This window comes from Myodes glareolus, chromosome 1 (genome assembly GCF_982192425.1).
Source record: "Myodes glareolus chromosome 1, mMyoGla1.1, whole genome shotgun sequence".
Lineage (NCBI taxonomy): Eukaryota > Metazoa > Chordata > Mammalia > Rodentia > Cricetidae > Myodes > Myodes glareolus.
This window is the reverse complement of record NC_142026.1, coordinates 33846179-33865835: the sequence shown is the minus strand read 5'-3', so window position 1 is coordinate 33865835 and position 19657 is coordinate 33846179. Positions and strand designations below refer to the sequence as shown.

At 48.9% G+C, this 19657-nt stretch overlaps 1 long non-coding RNA gene across 1 annotated transcript; it reads right to left on the bottom strand.

Moving 5' to 3' along the window:
• Window positions 1–5761: 5761 nt before the first annotated feature.
• On the bottom strand, window positions 5762–9716 carry LOC148123290 (uncharacterized). Its single transcript, XR_015737708.1, has 2 exons — window positions 9659–9716; window positions 5762–6807 (listed from the first exon to the last, which is right to left on the bottom strand). It is a non-coding gene; the product is annotated as an uncharacterized LOC148123290 (long non-coding RNA).
• Window positions 9717–19657: the final 9941 nt, after the last annotated feature.

Here is a 19657-nt window from a genome sequence, read left to right as displayed (position 1 = left end):
ACACCTGTGACCAACATGGAGCACTTACACTCGTGACCAACGTGGAACACTCACACCCGTGACCAACATGGAGCACTTGCACCTCTGACCAACATGGAACCACTCACACCCGTGACCAACATGGAGCGTTCACACCCGTGACCAACATGGAGCACTCACACCTGTGACCAAAAACATGGAGCGCTCACACCTGTGATCAACATGGAGCATGCATACCTGCCTCTCACTAAAGGGAACCCATATATAAAACCAAGAGATATGAACCTTGGGACAAGAGTCGTTGCTGGCTCTTGTCATTCTCTAATCTTCTCCCTTTTTCCTGAGTCTCTAGAAACAGCACCCGCTGACAATGGGATGTGTTCCTGGTGGCCTCTGGAGCTGGGCCAGAGCTGCCATTTAACAGGGAGGGAGACCTTTAAATTGCCTGTCACCAGGGGCCCATGCCAGTCCCTCCTGACCCAGGGCTCCACACTAGCTGATGCTGGGAGTTTATAGTCCCTAAAAAGATGGCTTTGCGGGTAGGCGCCCCAGAGACTTTGGGGGATACAGTGTATAAGTTACTCATTTATATGGCCAGGACTAGTGGGGCTGTAGCCTGCAGGAAGGAACCCTATGAACTCCAGAGATAGGTGGGGCACCACCCAGCCGGCCACTCACTTGTGTGTGAGTGTGTATGAGTGTGTGTGTATGTGTGTGTGTGTGTGTGTGTGTGTGTGAGAGAGAGAGAGAGAGAGAGAGAGAGAGAGAGAGAGAGAGAGAGAGACCTGCTCCCCAGGATTCTCTGTCCCCTCATTTTACACTGAGGTCATTATACCCCCTTACCCTAGTCCCAGCAATCCTGCTCTTGGCCAGAACCCTGATCCTGAAGGCCTGAGATGTGGACAGATCCTGCACCTGGGCATGGTGGCCCTTTGTCTGTCTAGAGCCTCCCCCTAAATGGAGTTCCTCTCTTCCCCCCCTTTGTCTTTGCTTGCACACGATTTATTGCCTTGAGATGGTGATGCTGTGTGGATGAGAAAAGACGCTTTCCCGAGGAACCGCAGAGTGGCCCTGGGAGCCCAATTGCCTTGGTGGGAGGCCTGACCTCACTTCCTCCGCAGCGGTAATTAATGGGACAGAAGAACAGCCTCCGAGAGCCAGGTCCCCAACAGCAGCACACACTTACAGTGCATTATTTCTGTGTAAAGAGCCCTCGGGGCCATCACACTTGCAGGTCAGCGGGCATAGAGGCCACTCTGGCTCGCTCGGTATTTACTGAGAAAACATCACGTGTCTTCTCATCTGCTCTTACACTTAATAGTTGACACTAAGTCCATACAAAAACCAAGTGGGTATTTTGAATGGGGGTTTTCTTCTGAGTGCCAGGAGCCCTGGACCAGAGTCTATGGTTACAGACTCCTCATGGGGAGGCCTTTCTTTCCTCTGGGTGGGAGGCAACTGGGAGAGGGGGGCACTCAAGCCCAAGGTCAGAGGCCAGAGGCATTCTCCCTACCCACGGAACTGCATCCCCCCCAGCCCTGACCACTAGGCTACCTTGCTTCTCCCCTCCTCCTTTGACCTGTCTCCCCACAGGCAGCCCTGCCTGTGACCTCCTCACCCATTCATTCACCAAATATTTACTGTGTGTGCACCATGAGCCAGCTTCATTCCGGGCACTTGGGGCAATTCTCAAGGACAGTGAAGCAGCCCAGACCCCAATCCCGAGGGAGTTTATGGTCTGGAAACAAATGGTAAGTCTCAGTGAGCCCCAGGTGTGCTGTGGGGCAGGAGGGTGAGCAGCAGGAAGAGGGAGCAGGAGCAGCAGGGGAGGGATGGTCACAGTGGGGGGATGAGATTGGTACAGGTAACCTGCTGGTGGGAATGAGGCTTGCACTTGGACTTCTGGGGAGGAACGTGCCTGAGACGGGGACTTTGGTAGGCACGGTGGAGGAAGGAGCTGAGTTGGAGGTTATGGGTGCTACTGGGGTGGACCACACAGTGTCCTGGGCCTACTGTGATAAAGGACCCTACACTACAAGTAGAGGTCAGAAGTCACTGTGAGCGGTAAGACAGTTCCAGCGGCTGTGGGAGGGGCTTGCTCATTGCCTTCTAGCTCCTGAAGCCCAATGTCTCCTTCCCTTCTTCCTCTTCCTTCAAGCACTCTGAAGAATGAACAGCTTATGTCCTCCCAGTCCAGGGCCCCACTCACCCCACAGGTGTCAGAACAGGTCGGGGCTAGAACTGTTGCTCGCGCCTGGGTCATAAGCTCAACTTCCCCACTAACTAAAGACTAGTAATCCCCGAGATTTTCTCTCCTGTACAATGGGACTGAAGGAGTGCTAACTTCTGAGGGTGGCTCTGAAGGTTAAGCCAGATGGCACACATTGTGACCTGTCACCAGTGGCACCAGACAGCGGTTATTGTCAGGGTGAATGTGCTGGTCACTATGTGGACAGTTTCAGATTTAATGTAATAGCGATTTCCCTCTGGTTTTGGAGATCCATCAGGTAGGCAGACCTAAAAATGCTGACTACTGTCGTGGAAAGGCAACCCTTCATTCAGATAAGGGGATAGAGACTTGCTTCCAGTGAGGCTGGGAGCATTGTGTTCCGGGCTCGCATAGGAATGGAGACGTATGAACCACCTGAGCACATCCCCTGTAACTCAAAACTTCATGTTAAAAAGGAAATTCAGCAACTTAAGCACCACTCCCCCCGGGGAAGGAAGACCTGAAATATGGACGCTGAGCACTTATTGAAGACAAAAATCATGAGTATAAAAAAACAATAAAATGTTCAGGCATTCCAGGGAGAAATACACATGATGGAGTAGATTCAGAAGTTCCGTCTGCCAGATGAGATCTGTTAAACCAGCGGAGAACTAGCTCTCCTTGTTTCAGTTAGCTTTGTGTGGCATAGACATATATGTGCATGTGTTTACATGTGGAGGCCAGAGGTCTGTCTCAGTCTCAGGTTCCCTGGCTGCTGTTCTCTTTGCTTCTTAATTCGGGGTCTCCCACTGGGGCTCACTGTGTAGAATGACTGGCTGGCTGCCTCCCCAGCATTGCTGCCATTCTGCAGTCGTGGGTAACCAAGTGGGCACCTGCACACTGGGGTATTTTATGTGAGTTTTAGGGGTTCAGATGGAGGTCTTTGTGTTTGCATGGCAAGAACATCACCAACCAAGAGCCAAATCCCAGATCTCTTTACCTTATTTTAGCAAAGAGAACCTCAGACATACAAAATGGAGAATAGAAGGTAGATTAAGTTATACAGAAATTGTGGGAAAATGATAAGCTGACAATTTTTAATTCTTAGTGGAAGGGGTGATTCGTTAAGCACACACATACACACACTTCCAACTTTAAACAGCAAACATATAAAAGAAACCATTTTAAAAATTGGGTAGCAAGATACGGTTAAGGCTAAATTATTTTGTTTATTAACAGGATATAAATCTGAATGATCCAAAACACACAAAGAGAGCAGACAGGGCTTCACTGTATTTTAAACATGAATCCTCAAAATCGACAAAAAAAGCACAGAAAAGAAAACTGTAACACCACAGAGAGAATTCTAAGAACAACGAACAAAACACTTGCAAAACAGACTGCCAGACAAGGTAAATACCCAAGCCTTCCAGAAAGGATCATCTTGCAGATATACTGAAGAAATTCACAGGAGAAAAAGTGTACTTCATGATACTGAATAAGTAGGAGAAGAAGGAAGAAAAGGAGGAAAGAGGAAGAAGAAGAAGAAGAAGAAGAAGAAGAAGAAGAAGAAGAAGAAGAAGAAGAAGAAGAAGAAGAAGAAGAAGAAGAAGAAGAAGAAGAAGAAGCCTTTATAATAGGCAGAAAGAGCCGAGAGTGGAAAAGAAGTGCCAAAAGCATCATGAATAAGAAGAAAATCAATGCCTGGAAGTTACCTTCTGACCTCCGCGCCTGTGTCTCAATGTATGTGCCTCCCCCACCCCCAAAGAAAATAAATAAATAAATAAATAAATGTAATTTTAAAATTAAAAAAAAAGAATATTGGTACAAACATTAGGCAGAGCTCGGGGAATCCTGCAGAAGACGGGGAGGAAGGATTATAGGAGTCAGTGTGGTTAAGGACACCATAAGAAAACCCACAGAACCAGTTAACCTGTCTCATAGGGGTTCACGGAGACTGAACCAGCAACCAAGGAGACTGTATGGGGCTGACTTAAGCCCTCTCTACACTTAGGCTACAGTTGTGTAGCTTGGTCTTCTTGTGGGACTCCTAACAGTGGGAACAGGGGCTGTCTCTGACTCTGTTGCTGCTTTGGGACCCATTTCTCCTATAGGATTGTCTCATCCAGCCTTTATAGAAGAGGAGGCATCTAGCCTCACTGCAACTTCATATACCACGGCTGACTGATATCCAGGAGCCCCACCCATATCTGAAGGGAAACAGAGGGAGAGTAGTAGACATAGGGAGTGTGGCGGGGCGGGGAGGATCTGGGACGAGAGGAGGGAGGGGAAACTGTGATTGGGATACTGTGGTTGGGATATAAAAACAACTAAGCAAACAAAAAACAACCAAAAGAATCTTGATACTTCACTGTGGCATGAAAGAGGGTCAGGGTTGGGGTGTGGAGAGGCTCACTCCGTGTCCAAACAGGGTATCCCAATTGAAATACAAATGAATTAGTAAATTGCTCCCTGCTTGAATTTAGATCCCATGGGTTGAGGAGAAGGATGAGATGAACTCCTTGGTTCAGTTGCTTTAGTTGGTAGGATGCCCTATTTCGCTCTGTTTCACTGTACCCCGAGCACTTTGCGTAAGATGAAAGTGCAGGTCAAACTCAGGATGCCCAGAGCCCGCTGATGAGGAGAACCAAGGCCCCAGAGCTCAGGAAAGGAGATTCCCTTTCCCTACTCTGACTCAACAATCCTGCAGTTGGTCCTCCCTGCCAGCTGACACACCTCGGGGATCACCTATCTCACCTGTGCTCCTTGGCGCCCCTGCTGCTCCCATCACCATCATGTTTCAAACAGCATGTGAGTGCTGAGGACGAAGGCTGAGACCCAGGACAGGCGCAGGTATATGGGTTTGCCATCCATGCTCTCGTATATGAGAAGGGTCTGGGAAGCAAGGTGGGGCTTCCAGGGAGGAATCACAGCCATCTAACTTACATCTGGACACAGAGAAACATGTCAAGAGAGACGTGAGTAGGAAGTGTGACAGGCATGGCCTTGGAGATTCCCGCAATTTCTCTGGAGTCCATTCTGCCCCTTAGCTCAGCACATCTATCCAGGGTTTCCGGGACAGAGCCGAAGATGGGAGTCTAGACTGGCCACGGGGCTCTTCCCCGGACTCACAGACACACTTTGGACCTGGAGAAAGTGAAACCGGAGTTCTCCAATTTGGAACAACTCTGCACTTCATACATTTTAAATTTCTATTTAAAAAAAAATGCAGTCATGGGTGGAAGAGCTGCAGAGTCTGCAGATTCCAGGATGTAACAACAAAACTTAAACTGTGGCCTTACCCTAACCAGTTTCCTAAACTAAAGTCGGATGCAGAATGCGGGGATCATGAAAAGCATCAGCACCAATACATGGTTTCCTCAAGGCACAGTGACCAAACAGCAAGTCAAAGCCGAATTGCATAATAAAGGTGGCGCTGACCCACGGTGTACTGCAGAACTTCCCCGCAGCCTTGGTTCTGAGTGCAACACCCATGCACTGCGCATGTCTCCCGCCATGCAAGGCCAGCGAAGGCCGCCTGAAAAGGCTCGGCTCAGATTCGAGGCTCTCGCATTAGTTACAGAAAGTTTTTATTCTGCAAGCCAAGTTTCCAGCATTTATAGAAGTACAATGATTTAATTATGGGAAGCAAAGACTTGCAATGCTTCCTTACCACCGCCCTTCAGCAGGTAAGCTTTTGCGCAAGCGTTCGTGGAAGAAGGCTGTGGTGGCTGCTTTGTCACTTTGACAAAACTTAGAACAACTCGAAAAGAGTCTCAGCAAGGAGCCCTTTTGATTAAGTTGGCCTGTGACCCTGTCCGTGGGGAGTCTGTCTTGATACCTCTTGCTGATGTGGGAAGACCCAGCCTAAGCATTGGCAATGTTTTTAGGTAACAGTCAGATAAGGGGACTTGGAGGAGGAAAGTTTTGGCTTCTTTGCTCACTCAATCTTTACTCTTGCTGGCGAGCTCATCCACTCTGCAGCCACCGCCACTGATGCCTTGGCTGGCTGATACTCAGCCAGACATCTTCAGTCTTCAATGCAGAGTGAACAGTGTCTGCTCTCCAGGAATCCTCCACGTTGGAGCCAGATTAGAACTGCTGAGGCGCTCAGCTACACACACCAAGAGAGGACCAGGCATTTGGCCCCCATGGTGTGAGAAGGCCATTGAGGGGCTTCTCTGATTGTATTGTATAAGCCATCACTAAATCCCCTATTAGCATGCACTCATCCTGTTGATTCTGTTCCCCTGCAGAGTCCTGACCCAATACAAGGGCTCCGCCTGGGAATTACCTAAAGCTGCGCCAGTGAGAGCGTAGGGCAAGGGGAGCTTTTGCAGAACAACTAGTATGTCCGTCCATCCAGAAACACCCAAGGGTGAGGCTGGGGTGGTCAACATGCAGCCCTTTCTGGTTTTGCATTGATGATTAGAAAGTTGAAAGGACTTTAGTAGGAAGGGAAAGTGTCAGGTCCTGTGGCATTTGTAGCCAAGATTCTGGTGGCTTCTGCCTGGCAGCGGAGTCCTCTCCAATTAGGTCAGCCTGAGCTCCTTGTGGAGAACCATCATGAAGCGTGCAGTAAGATGCGTGTGCAAATAGGCTCCTCCCAACAGCTGCCTCTGAAAGGTTCAAGTGTTGTTATCCTTTCAACACCCAAAGACTGGGAGCTGGTCCCCCAAATACTCTGACAGAAAGCAACAGAGCCAGGCCAGAGGAACCCGCTTCTCTCCTTTAAGACTCTTTGACCTCAGTCTGAAGCCTTCTCTAGCGTGGCCATGCCCTCCCCACAACTGCCCATATCACATGGACCAGTCAAATCATGGCTTTCCTTGAGAACACTCTCTGACATCCATCTGTCTTGCTCAGTGGCTAAACGCCTGCTTCTATCTGTGACACTAGCCCTCTGGCTGCTCCCCAGGCCTGTATCTCAAGACCCCCTCCCCTCCAGAGCACCTTTCTCTATGTGTAAGTCCACTGCACACTTTTTGTATTTTGGATTCTGTGCTCCCTTGCTACTTGGGACTGCGCTGTGGAAGGAAGGCTCTTTCTTCCCCTGCCCCGCAGAGGACAACGACACTGAGCTCCCAGAAACACCGGTGTCCCACACTGGTACATTCACGCAGCTTCAGCAGATGTCTGTGCTCTGGGCAGGAGGAGCACACTCCTCAGATGGGACGACTTTACCTAGAGCCTCTCTGTATGACTGTCCCCTACCGTTAGCATTGGCTTGAGGAGCTCCTGTGCTTGAGTGGAGGAGCTGGTGACGTGTTGGTGGTACAGTTGTGACCATAGCCGATTCCAGGCTTCTCGCTCTTTAGAAGCCACAACTCCAGGCACTCAGCTCTGACCAAAGGCCGTGTGATCTCTGCCCTCTGCTGTCCTTGAAACAAGGGTAACACAACGGGCTCCTATGGTCCTGACACTTTTATTCTTAGATCCAACTAAGTCCCAAATCCAGGGGCTCAGGACCAAGTTCTCCCTGGCTGTCTTCATTTCCTACACCCCAACTCCGCATGCTGAGCCAGGGATTTTCCCTTCCTCTTGTGCCTTTAATATGTTTTCTTCCCAGGAAAGGTTCTAACATGGATGCTCTTTCCCTTGCATCCCGCCAGGGCAGGAAACAACACAGCACTTCCTTCCCACCCTCCCGCCTCATGCTCCTCTCTCCTTGTCAAGTAAGGTGCTCACTGGAGACTAGCCATTTGATGTCCATTTCCTATTGTAACTCCTCACAACAGGCAGGTCTCTCTGGAAGGGAGGTCTATTGCATGTCTTATCACCCACACGAAAGGTCACACATCATAGACACCATCGCCTGATTATGATCTAGAACTGTAGGTACCACTTTTAGGAGCTTCATTATGGTATCTATTAGAAATATTGGGGGTACCCACATTCTCACAAAGTAGACCCCGTTCTTCAAAGACATACTCCACTCTGTATTACACAGAAGAGGCTACCTTGGGAGTCTCTTCCAGATAGTTCAGCCTTGATAGCCTGCAGCTTCATCTCAGGGAGCTTGGCGCAGCAAGGTGGTCCACCATCCCATACCACATGGGGAAAGGTAGCCCCAGTGGGACCAAGAATACTCTCCCGTCTCATGGATCAGTTTCAGCTGCAGTCTGATCACCCATTGCAGGGTCCGACCACCACTCCCCACTTCAAACCAGTCTTTGGCTTCATCTGTCCATATTCGGGTACCAATAGTGTGTGGCTTTTCCTAGAGGGATCTGGACAAACTTCTAGGCTTTCCAGGTAGGGAACCAACAACAGATCAAAGCTACAATTCCACTAAGTCAAGCTTGGTGAATTGATGACCTTATCATAGGAACATGGATGATTCAGAGGCAGCTGCTTCTGTGTCATTCTCAGCAGACAGCTTTGGGATTTGACTCCTATTGCTTGGTGAGCAGGACTGGGGAGCTGGTCTCGGAGGGGTGCTGTCATGCAAGGCAAAGGCCACTGCAGGCTCTTCAGACAATGGTGGGAGTCACTAGTGTTGTGAGAGGGAATAGTCTCTTCCCGGATCAAGTGATTAGTAGAAATAGGTCCTCTCTCTCTCTCTCTCTCTCTCTCTCTCTCTCTCTCTCTCTCTCTGTCTCTGTCTCTCTCCCTCCCTTCCCCCTCTTCCTCCCTCCCCCCCCTCTTTCTCTCTCCCTCCCTCCCTCTCCCTTCCTCTTTCTCTCTCTCTCTTCCTCCCTCCCTCAATCCCTCCCTTTTCCCTCCCTCCCCCTCTGTCTCTCTCTCTCTCTGTCCCTCCCTCCCTCCCTTCCTCCCTCTCTCTCTGAACCTGGAGTTATGGATTTTTCAGCCACACTGGCAACCAGCAGGCCCCAGTGACCCTTTGGTCTCTGCCCCCATGCCAGCAGCACTGTTGCAGGTGCGCGGCCCACGCTTTGCTTTCCAGGTGTGTGAGAGGATCGGAACTGTGGTTGCCAGACTTGCTCAGCAAGAGCTCTTTCCCACTGAGCCAGCTCCTCAGCCCCTGGAGACTTTCTCAAGCTCTCTGACCACACGATGCTTATCTCAAAGGATGTTTAAACATGAGCAAAATGAGGTGGCACGCAACTCTGATCCAAACCCTCGGAAGACTGAGGCAGGAGGATTGCAAATTCCAGACCAGCCTAGATTATAAAAAAAACATGTCTCTAAAGCAAACCAATGAACAAACAAAAACCATATACTTGTAAAGCCATTTCTTTGACAAGATCACATTACTCTGGTGACCCAGCACATGGTATGGGTGTCCTCATCTTTGGCGGAGAACACCTTTTCTGCCCAGGGCTGCGGACAGTGTCTGGGTATCGTAGGCAGAGTTTTTCCTGGGAACTGCCAGCTCCCCAGTAAACACACAGACTGAATATTAATTCCAAACCCTCAGTCAATAGCTTAGACTTGTATCCAGCAAGCTCTTACATTATAAATCAACCCATTTCTATTAATCTATGTGCTGCCCCGAGGTTTGTTTACCTCATCTATGAACTTCCCATGTTGCTTCTTCCAAGTCTGGCTCAGGACTCCCCAGACTCCACCCTTCTTCTTCCCGGCATTCTCTCTGCCCTGGAAATGTTGCCTAGTCATCGGCCAATCAGCTTTTTATTGACATTGAGAGCAACACACTTTCGCAGTGTACAGAAGGATTACTCCACAGCAGGCTATAGCTTGGCTGTCCCCAATGGGTGGATCCAGAAGCGCTGCTGATCAGCATGCAAGGCAGGGAGCAAGTGCCCCTCACCCCAGATGTGATCTGGTCCAAGTGTCAGTAGGGCTGCGGTTCAGAAACCCTATTCAAGATTAGTCCCAAATACCCTAATTTATTTTGTTTGGATGAGCTCTTGGCTGTAGTGGCTGGCTGAGCTTCCTTCGTCTTTAAACACCCTACTCCAGTTAGATTTTTCATCTGGTTCCTCAGACCTTCTGAAGGTCATAGATGGCAGACGTTGTTGGATCATTTTCTTTTTTTATTCTTTGTTTTGCTAAAGAAGGCATTTGAAACCCTGGAAATCCCTCTGCTCACGGCTGTGACCGAAACTTCATCTTGGTGTGTAATTTTTAAATCTTCCAACCTAAAACATGTTTTACCACAGGCTTCGTCTGCTCCTTGATCTGTCAGTTACCCAGGAATGTGTCTTTCATGTGGAACGAGAGGGCATTTTGTCAGTGAGTTCTTGACTGACGCATGTCCTCCGTACTGTGGTCAGAGTGGCTGTGCGCAGCCCTGGCCTCGGTTTTCCTTTCTGTTGACATTTTGATGTGTGCTCATTTACTAGCAGTTTGGGAGCTGCTGTCTTCCTAGTTCATTTTCTCCAAGCCTCTGCTGATTCCACCCCAAGGATGTTTTGACTTAGACTTTATGAGATGTGTGTGTGTGTTGCGGGGGTTGGATGAGAATGACCCCCATAGGTCCATATATTTGCACGCTTCATGCCCAGTTGGTGAACTCTTTGAGAAGGACTAGAATGGGTGGCCATGTTGGTGTAGGTGTGGCCATGTTGGAGAAAGTGTGTCACTGGGGGTGGGCTTTGAGGTTTCAAAAGTCCATGCCAGAGTCGGTGGCTCTCTGCTTGCTGCCGACGGATCAGGATGTAGAACTCTCAGCTACCGCTCCAGCACCATGCCTGCTGCATGCCACCATGCTCCCCTCCATGATGATAACAGACTAACTCTCTGAAACTATAAGCAGGCCCCCAATTCAACACTTTCTAAGAGATGCCTTGGTCATGGTGTCTTTCCACAGCATAGAAACTCTAAGAATGAACTGGGTCAGAGACGGAACAGTTTCTCTTCTCCCTGCCTTTGTCCACCCATTTCTGCTCATCTCCTTCCAACAAGGTCCCGTGATTGCTGGGGTTAGATCAAGGACACCACTCCACTCTCGGCCTAGGCCAGTGCCCTGGGAGGAGCAGAGGACTGGGGACAAAGAATAATTTGTGCAGCCAGGTCAGTGCACTTGAAGGTGTAAGACTCGTGTCCTGAGCATTGTAGACAGATCAGCAGCACCCGCCGGGGACAACCAAGCTACGCCCAGACACTGCCCACATCCCTGGGTGGAAAAATGTGCTCTCCACTAAGGATAAGCTCAGAGTTTGAGCCGAGATGAGGACACCCACACCATGTGGCGGCCACCATAGTGGCCTGATCTTGTCAAGAAAGTGACTTTACCAGCACGTATCAACTGAAATGCTGGGATAAAGGGCAAGGTGAATCACTGGGGCTTGCTGGCTGCCAGCCTAGCTGAAAATCCTGGGGTTCTGGGTTCATTGAGAGATACTGGCCCGAGGGAATAAGGTGGAGAGTGATAGAGAGAGAGACATTTGACATTCTCCTTTGGCCTACACACACATGAATCCCCTGGCATGTATATGCACTCATGCACCGTACACACATGAAATTTAAAAAAATCAGAAAAGCACTGCAGATACAAGCATTCACTTGGGGAAATAGCAACAAGCCCAACCCTAGGGCAGAGGAAGCAGCACAGAAGGCACAGTGAGTGTGGCTGTGAGTTCCGTGCATCTAGGCTTCCCACCCGTGGATGCCTGCAAGGCTAAGATCAGGGGCTCAGCTGGGCGTGCCTCCTTTCTCCCACTTGCCCTGGAAACTCAGTCTGCCTTGTGACTGCCACCAGGGCTCTTCTAGGAAATAAACACCTCCCTCACAACCACGTCTATGACATTCATGGCCCCCATGTTAGGAGCCGGTCCCCCTTCGCAGAATAGGGTTTGTTTATTCTGCGGCAAAAGTCCCTGTAGTCAACTAAGCACGCAAGCAAGCAGCTCACCTGTTCACCCAAGGTGAGCCAGTAGGTCGGGGCCAGTCACTTCTATCTAGGCTCCTTGTTGAATACAATCACTAACGCCTTTCATTTCCCCCAGTGAGCCAGTTTGGCGAGCCCTGTGGGTGGTACCTGCCGATGGCCAGTCCTGCAGTACAGAAAGTCCTTCTAAAACTTCTGGAAGCCTCAACACTCTAAGATCCAAGCCATGAAGACAGTGTAGGCTCATGGGGATCCTAAGGCCACATGGGCTCACCTTAGAGACGCTGTGTGGGGGCAGGTTGTTTTGGCTGGACTCTATTCCTGGCTGCCCCCGTGACTCTGTGGGAGCCACCTTCCTTCTTGTATTTCAGACCCCTCCCCTCTACTCCACTGGAGTTTGCTTAACAGAGAAATCACATCACTAGAAAGCACTAGGTCCTGCTAGTGCTTCTGCAGGATAAAGCAGCCCGTGTGCCTCTGTGCTTGCTCTCTGATACCCCCAGGTCTGTCATCTGCTGGGGTCGAGGGTACCAGGACAGACAGAGTGGCACTGACCCCAAGGGCTTCAGTCTAGTGGGAGAAGGACTTCTAGAGAGATAGCCTAGACTGGGCACTATGGGTGATCAGGCTAGTGTCTGAGCTGTGTGTGGCACGGGGCCTTCTGGGCTAGGTACTGTGGGTTATGGGTAGCCTGCCAGGCTGAGCACTTCAGAGGAAGAGTAGCCTCCTGGGATGGTCGCTAAAGGTGATGGGGCAGCTTCTTAGGCTCCTCCCGCCAGAGCTGCAGTCATGGATCTGTTCTCTTGAATGTTCTGGATGTGGCCCTACTTCATACTCAGCCTCTTGCTACAATGGAGCTAACTGCTGGGCATCTCCCAGACCAGTCCCTGGTTCTGGCACCTGTAGGGCCGACTGATCTTCTGGAGGCTAGCGGGGGTGGGGGTTATCTGAGTGTGGATGGCCCTCCCGTGCTTTGCATCCCAGAAAGTGCAGACACACAGGGACCACATCCAAGAAGCGGTACTTGGCCAAGCCCTCGGGACCAGGGTTCCATGAGAACCGTTTTTTATTGAGAATTGTGGTATGTAGCGGATTGAGAAATTGCCATAGTCGGAAAAAACAAGTGGAAACCCTTCCAGAAAACAAACACTGCAGAAGGAAGTGCCAGGGCAGGGAGTGTGGAGCCGGTGGGAGACTGAGAATGACTTCGGAGGAGTGCTGGGCCAGCCAGGTCCCGGGGCCTGCGGATTTGGCCCGGTGGCAGCTCTCACTATATTTCAGGTCTGAGAGATTCTTTGATTAATTTCTGTGGACTTCACCAGAGTTACAGCAACTCCCCGAGCACTAATTAAGGAAGAGAGGCGGACAGTGACTCATGCTGGAAAGAACCCTCCCAGCCCTAAGAAAGCATTTCAGGTCCTCACGCAGTGGGAATGGCCTCCAATCAAGGCGGCTCTGGCGGAAGGTCAGCAAGATAATGGCCAGAGTTCCTACTAGTCTCTCAATCTCTCTCTCTCTCTCTCTCTCTCTCTCTCTCTCTCTCTCTCTCTCTCTCCCTCCCTCCCTCTATGTCTCTCCCTCACCGTCTCTCCCTCTCCCCCTTTCTGTGTGTGTGTGTGTATGTGTGTGTATGTGTGTGTGTGTGTATGTGTGTGTGTATGTGTGTGTGTGTGTGTGTGTGTGTGTGTGTGTGTGTATGCCCACGCTCACAGGCTCCAGGTTCCAATTGTGTGTTTCCTAGAAGAGCTGACAGGGACATCTGGCATGGCTTCTGTTTGCTAGAAGCTGACAGAACTTCTGGGGTTTAAGCCCAGGGCCTCACATATGTAAGGCAAGTGGTTACCCCTGAACTGTGCTCTAGTCTCCCCAGAGTTAGATTTCAGAAACCCATGACAAGGTACTGCCACCACCCAGGTTGGGAGTCACAGCATCCATCTGGCTCCAACCATACAGGGCCGTTTTGGCTGACCAAACATTTTCTTGAAAGCTTGGGTGGTAGAGAAGGAGACCAGAGGTCATTGCCTCAGTCACATGCCGGGGAAGGTTGACAAGGCACACACCACACTTATCCAGCATAGAAACAGAGCGTGCCAAGAAGGAGAGCAAATTCAAATGTGTATTTTCTCTCCAAGTGAGAAGTAGCTTGGAGACTTTCCTGCCATGTGACTGCTCTGGCTATGGATCTGACCTGGGGGACCACAAAGGAACCACAGCCTGGGACTCTTTTAGGAGCCAAGGACCGAGCAACAAGGGTAGACCTTATCCCTAGTAGAACTTGGTCCAGGGCAGACAGAGAGCTGAGTGCCGCAGGTAGAGTGTTATTGAACACCAGAAGAGCAGCCTTCTGAATGGCTGATGGAGTACTGTGCTCTTACAGGGCTGCTTGTCTCCAGCCTCCATTCCTGTGAACATTCTGCATACAGATAAGAACCAGCTTGCTCTTCAGCCAAAGGGAATAAATCTTCTTTAGACCAGGAATGGGTCCTAGGGTCTGAGTCTGGACAGCTGGGCAAACTACAAGTGCCGAGAACCTTGCTGGAGCTGACAGAGCTGTCTGGGTTGAACAATGCAGAGCACCGGGTCACACAGCTCTAGCCACGCAGCCAGTAATGGTCTAAGCAGCATGCTGGAGACCAGAGACCCAGCACGGAGCACACACATGGTAGCCAGGTCCTCACGGGACGGGAGTTGACGGCAGAAGAGCAAGCTCAGACTGTGTCCTCTTGGGTCTCACAAAGGGAAGTGAGGGGAAAGCGTTGTTGGCAAGAACAAGAACTGGGGAGAAAAGGGGCTGGAAGATTCAAGAGCTGTTTATGCTGTGGAGGCTTTCACTGATCACACAGAGAGAAGTCATAAACCCAGGCCAGAGTTCACCCAACACTGAAGTCACCTTTCAGTTCCAGCTTCCCCATGGTGGTTGCTCTCCTTTATCTAGTTTTAGTTTATGGGTATGGGTCTTTGTCTGCATTTGTGTATATGCACCATGTGCATGCAGTGCTGGCAGAAGCCAGAAGAGGGCACTGTATCCCCCAGAACTGGAGTGGCAGGCAGTTGTGAGCCATCATATAGGTGCTGGGGACTAAACCTGGGTCTTCTGCAAGACCTAGCAGTGTTCTTAACCACTGAGCTATCTCTCCAGCCCCTTCACTGAGTTCATGTCTACATCATGGCAATGCAGAGGCACTTCCTCACAGCTGAGAGTTGTATTTTCATGTAGCATTGCTGGTTTCAATGAAAACATTTAATCAAATGATTATAGATTCACAGGCAGTTGTTAGAAATAATACTCGGAGGCCCCATGTGGCTTCTACCTTGTTCCCAACACTGGAACACTTTGTAATAAGGAATAACAGAAAATGAGACCAGAAACCTGATCTTATGTAGCCAAAGCAGAACAGTCTACCATCCTTCCTCAATAGCTCTGATTCCTGGGTCTCTTGTCCCCAGATCTCTGACAGTATCCTTTAGGGAGGGCTTCCCTCCCTCCTCCCTTAGCCCTGCAATGGCTACTCTGTTCCCTGGGTCTATAGTTCTTCTGCTATAAAAATCGCTCTGTCCAGATGCAATCTTTTGGAATTCACTCTTCCACACATTGTAATTTTCTGGAGACTTATCCCAGCTGTGCTTTGCAGCTTCTCTCCATGGTGGAGACATATTTGTTGCTGTGACTACAGCTCAGCTGATGTCACAGTTTGTCTTAATGAAGACATCTGCATCTGTGAGCAGGTTTCTCTAGGATACAAGCCCAGGACCAAAGTTGTTGGGTCGCCGGGCAGTTAAGTATTTAGAATTCAAAACCTTCCAAACTGCTTTCAAGTGTCCATATCTTTTAATGGTCACATGGGTGGTATGAAGTAACCTATGTCCTGGGCATCCCTTCCAGAGATCAGGGTGTCACTGTATGCAACCATTGTAATGGTTTAGATAAAATGGCATAGTTCCTGACCACGGAGGGCAGCTGGTCCCATCACCCAAGGCACAGCACCAATGTAATGGTTTAGATAAATGTAATGGTTTAGATAAAATAGCCCAGTTCCCCAAGGGGCAGCCGGGTCCCACCACTGAATGCCTCTGTGGGTCCCAGGAAGGTGGGAGGTGGGAGGTGGGTGGTGGGTGAGAGACCTAGGCAGGTCATTGGGAGCCACAGGGGGTAAGAGATGAGTAGACAGCATGGAGAGAAAGTAAGTATAGTTTATTTAGTGGGTTATGGAAAGGAAGGGTGAAGGGGAGAAGGAGAGAGGAAGGGAGAGAGAGAGAGAGAGAGAGAGAGAGAGAGAGAGAGAGAGAGAGAAGGGAGGAGAGGAGAAGCGGTAGCTACCTCTTCTGAAGAGAGAAGGGGCAGAGAGAGAGTGCAGGATGGAAACAGAACTAATATCCCCTTGCCTGGGTGGAAGGGAAGGGGGAGTGGGCAGGGCTTGTCTCTTAAAGGGACAGGACAGACGATTACAGCCATTCTGATGACAGTAAAGAGATATTACGGTTTCATCTCCCTGGTGGCTAATAATGCTTTGTTATCATAGAGTCTCTCCTTTGAAATGCCTCTCACAGTTTTTGCCCCTTTTCTGTTGAGTCTCAATAAAAATACAAAATATTTTATTTTGTCTGATATCTCCACATCACAGTCCATCATCAAAGGAAGTCAGGGTAGGAACTCAAAGCAGGAATTAAGAGGCAGGAGTCAGAGTCACATGTAATTTGAGTTTTCATTTTCTTTAAGAAAACTATTTCTCTTGTTTTTGCTTTTGGGTGTGTGTGCAGAGTTACAAGAGGCCGTGAGTCACCTGACATGAGCATTAGAAAGCAAACTTGGGTCCTCGGGAAGAGCAGCACGCAAACTCAACCACTGAGCCCCCTCTCCAGCCCCAGTTTTTCATTTCTAAGGAATTGCTCACTTAGCAAATGGCTTTCAGTTTCCATGAATCCAGATCATCAATGTTTTCTTTGATTTTTCTTTGTAGATTGTGTGTTTTGTGTCAAGTCCGTGAACTCTTTGTCCAACTCTAGATCCCAAGCTTCTCCCCACCTAAAACTTGGTGCTCTGTGGTTTTGTGTTTATGTCTGTGGTCCATCCTGAGAGGATGGAGGTTTCCGACTATGGTCCACGCTCTGCCTGTGGCTGTGCAGCTGCTCCATTGCCACACACTCCGGTCATTTTCATCCCTAAGATGACCCCACACCACATCGAATCCGCTGGGTGTATTTTACGTGGGTCTATTCTGGGCTCTCTTGTGTGGTCATTCAGGCAGTGCCACAGTCTTGAGTTCTTTAGATACACACTGAGTGCGTTTTAAAAAATCAGGGTGCTAACCTCTCCTGTTTGTTCTCCTTTTGCAAACTCTCAGCTGTTGTTGCCTTTCTGTAGGAATTTCTGAATATTCTTGCCTACTTCTACAACGACTAGTGCTGGGGTTTAGCTTGGAATTTCACGAAATCTGCGTATCAGTTTGGGAGACATTGACACGTGTGTCATGCTGAACATTTGCACCTACGAACATGGTAGACCCCCCCTCCCCTGTCTGCTTTCATTAGCTTGTGTAGTTTTCAGTGTGCAAGTCCTTTGCAAGAGTGACATCTCCGAGCTTCCACTTTCTGAACAGTTGCAAAAGCATTGCATTGTTAAGCTCACTGTCTTAGAATGTCTGTCACTGTGATAAACACAGTAACCAAAAGCAATTTGGGGAGGAAAGAGGTTTATTTCGGGTTATAGTTCCACATCACAGTTGCTCATGGAAGGAAGTCGAGGCAGGAACCCGGAGGCAGAAGCTGAACCAGAGGTTGTGGAGGAATGCTGCTTACTGGCTTGCCCCCAGGGCTTGCTCAGTTTGCTTTTGTATACAGTTCAGGACTACGTGCCCAGGGGTGGCACTGCCTCAATGGGCTGGCCCTCCCATATCAATCGTTAATCCAGAAAATGCCTCATAGGCTTGCCCACAGCCCGATCTGAAGGAGGAATTTTCTCAGTCAAGCTTCTGTCTTCCCAAATGACTCTCGATAGTGTCAGGTCGACAAGACACGCATCAGTCAGCTCAGTGACCCTGTGTTCATTGCTAATACACACAAATGCAATGAATTTTGTCTGTTGGTCATATATCTGAAAACCTTCTGAACTCAATGAATGTTCTAGAATTTTAAAAACTAGACTCTGGGATTGGGTGTCAGAGGGCACGTCATTTGCAGGTGGCAGTCTTGTTTCTCCCTTTCCGCTGTGTTTACATTTTTAACCTTTTCTTGGTGTATAGCTGTGGCTGGACTTCCCACCAGCGTGTTAATTTGCAGTCAACCTGACACTATCTCTCTCTCTCGCACACACATTCCATCTTTTGCAGTAGATGTAATCTGGATACGGGGACTTGGTAGATGCTTTTACCTAATTAAGTCTCTTCTATGTCCACTCTTCTGAGAACTTCGCTTCTCACCACCAGTGGGTGCTGAACATAGCCAAATGCTTTGCATGTCTGTCGATAGGCCATCTGCCGTTTCATCTTTATTCTTGCAACGTGAATACACTGTACTGGTCGTTTAAAATCTTCTCCTCTCATTTCTTTTATCATTTGAGAGTTTTATATATGTATATAATGTAGTTTTTTTTTTATCAAGTTCACTCCCTGTTCCCTCTACTCCAACTCCTCCCCTATCTTCTTACTATTTTTCCCCACACAACTTCATGTGATTTTTTTTTGAAAAAAAAAAAACCCACTGAACCTATTTAGTGCTGGAAGTATGTGTATGGGTGTAAGAGCATTCCTAAAAACTGGGTCTTTTTCTTCCCTAATGGCCACCAGTTGCCAGTAGTTCCTCGTTAAAAGGTAGAACGTCATGAGCACTCGCTCACCTATGCTGGATTGCACCTGGTTTGATCTTGCGTGAGTCTTGTACATGTAGTCACAGCTACTGCGAGTTCATGCGTGCAACAGTCCAGTTGTAGCCAGCAAAGCATGCTCTACTCTACTGCAGATGTCACTACCTCAGGCTCTTACAGTCTCCCTGCTCCCTCTTCCTTTATGATCCCTGAGTCTTGGGGGGAGAAGGGTGTTATACAGCTGTCCTCTATAAGATACTACAGGAGTGCAAGATTGGTTCAAGATTTTTCTGTTGGATTTAAAGCGCCCCCCCCCCCCTAGATAAGATGGAGTCCCTGTATGGTACATTAATTGGGCCAATCCAGATGGCTTGCTAGGTCTTAGATCATAGGGAAGAACCTGATACCATTATTATACTAAATAGAATAGTGATAAACTGCCCCCACATATAGTGTGCCTCCACCCCTCATCAGAGAAACTTTTTTTAACAGCAGATGACAATAAATACAGACACAATTAATTAAGGAACTGTGGAGTGCCCAGTTACATATACATCATATGCATATACAATGTATAGAGGTCAGAGAACAACTTTGTGAAGTTGGTTCTCTCTCCCTCATTATGTGGGTCCTGGGGGTTGGACACCGATGGTCAGGCTTGTGCAACAAGTGCCTTTACCTACTGAGCTAGCTTGCCAGCTCCATCAGCTCTATGTTGCAACTCCTTTGTGATGTATATACACATCTAGGGTAGCTGAGTGCTTTTGGGTTTTTCTTTGTCTTGTGTTTTAAATCCAAGCTGGAAATTCCTTTCTATTAGTATCTCTAGACCATTTACATTTAGTGTGATTATTGCTGTGTTAGGATGTATGTATGCTTTTCTTCTTTCAGTATTATTTGTTATACTTGCATT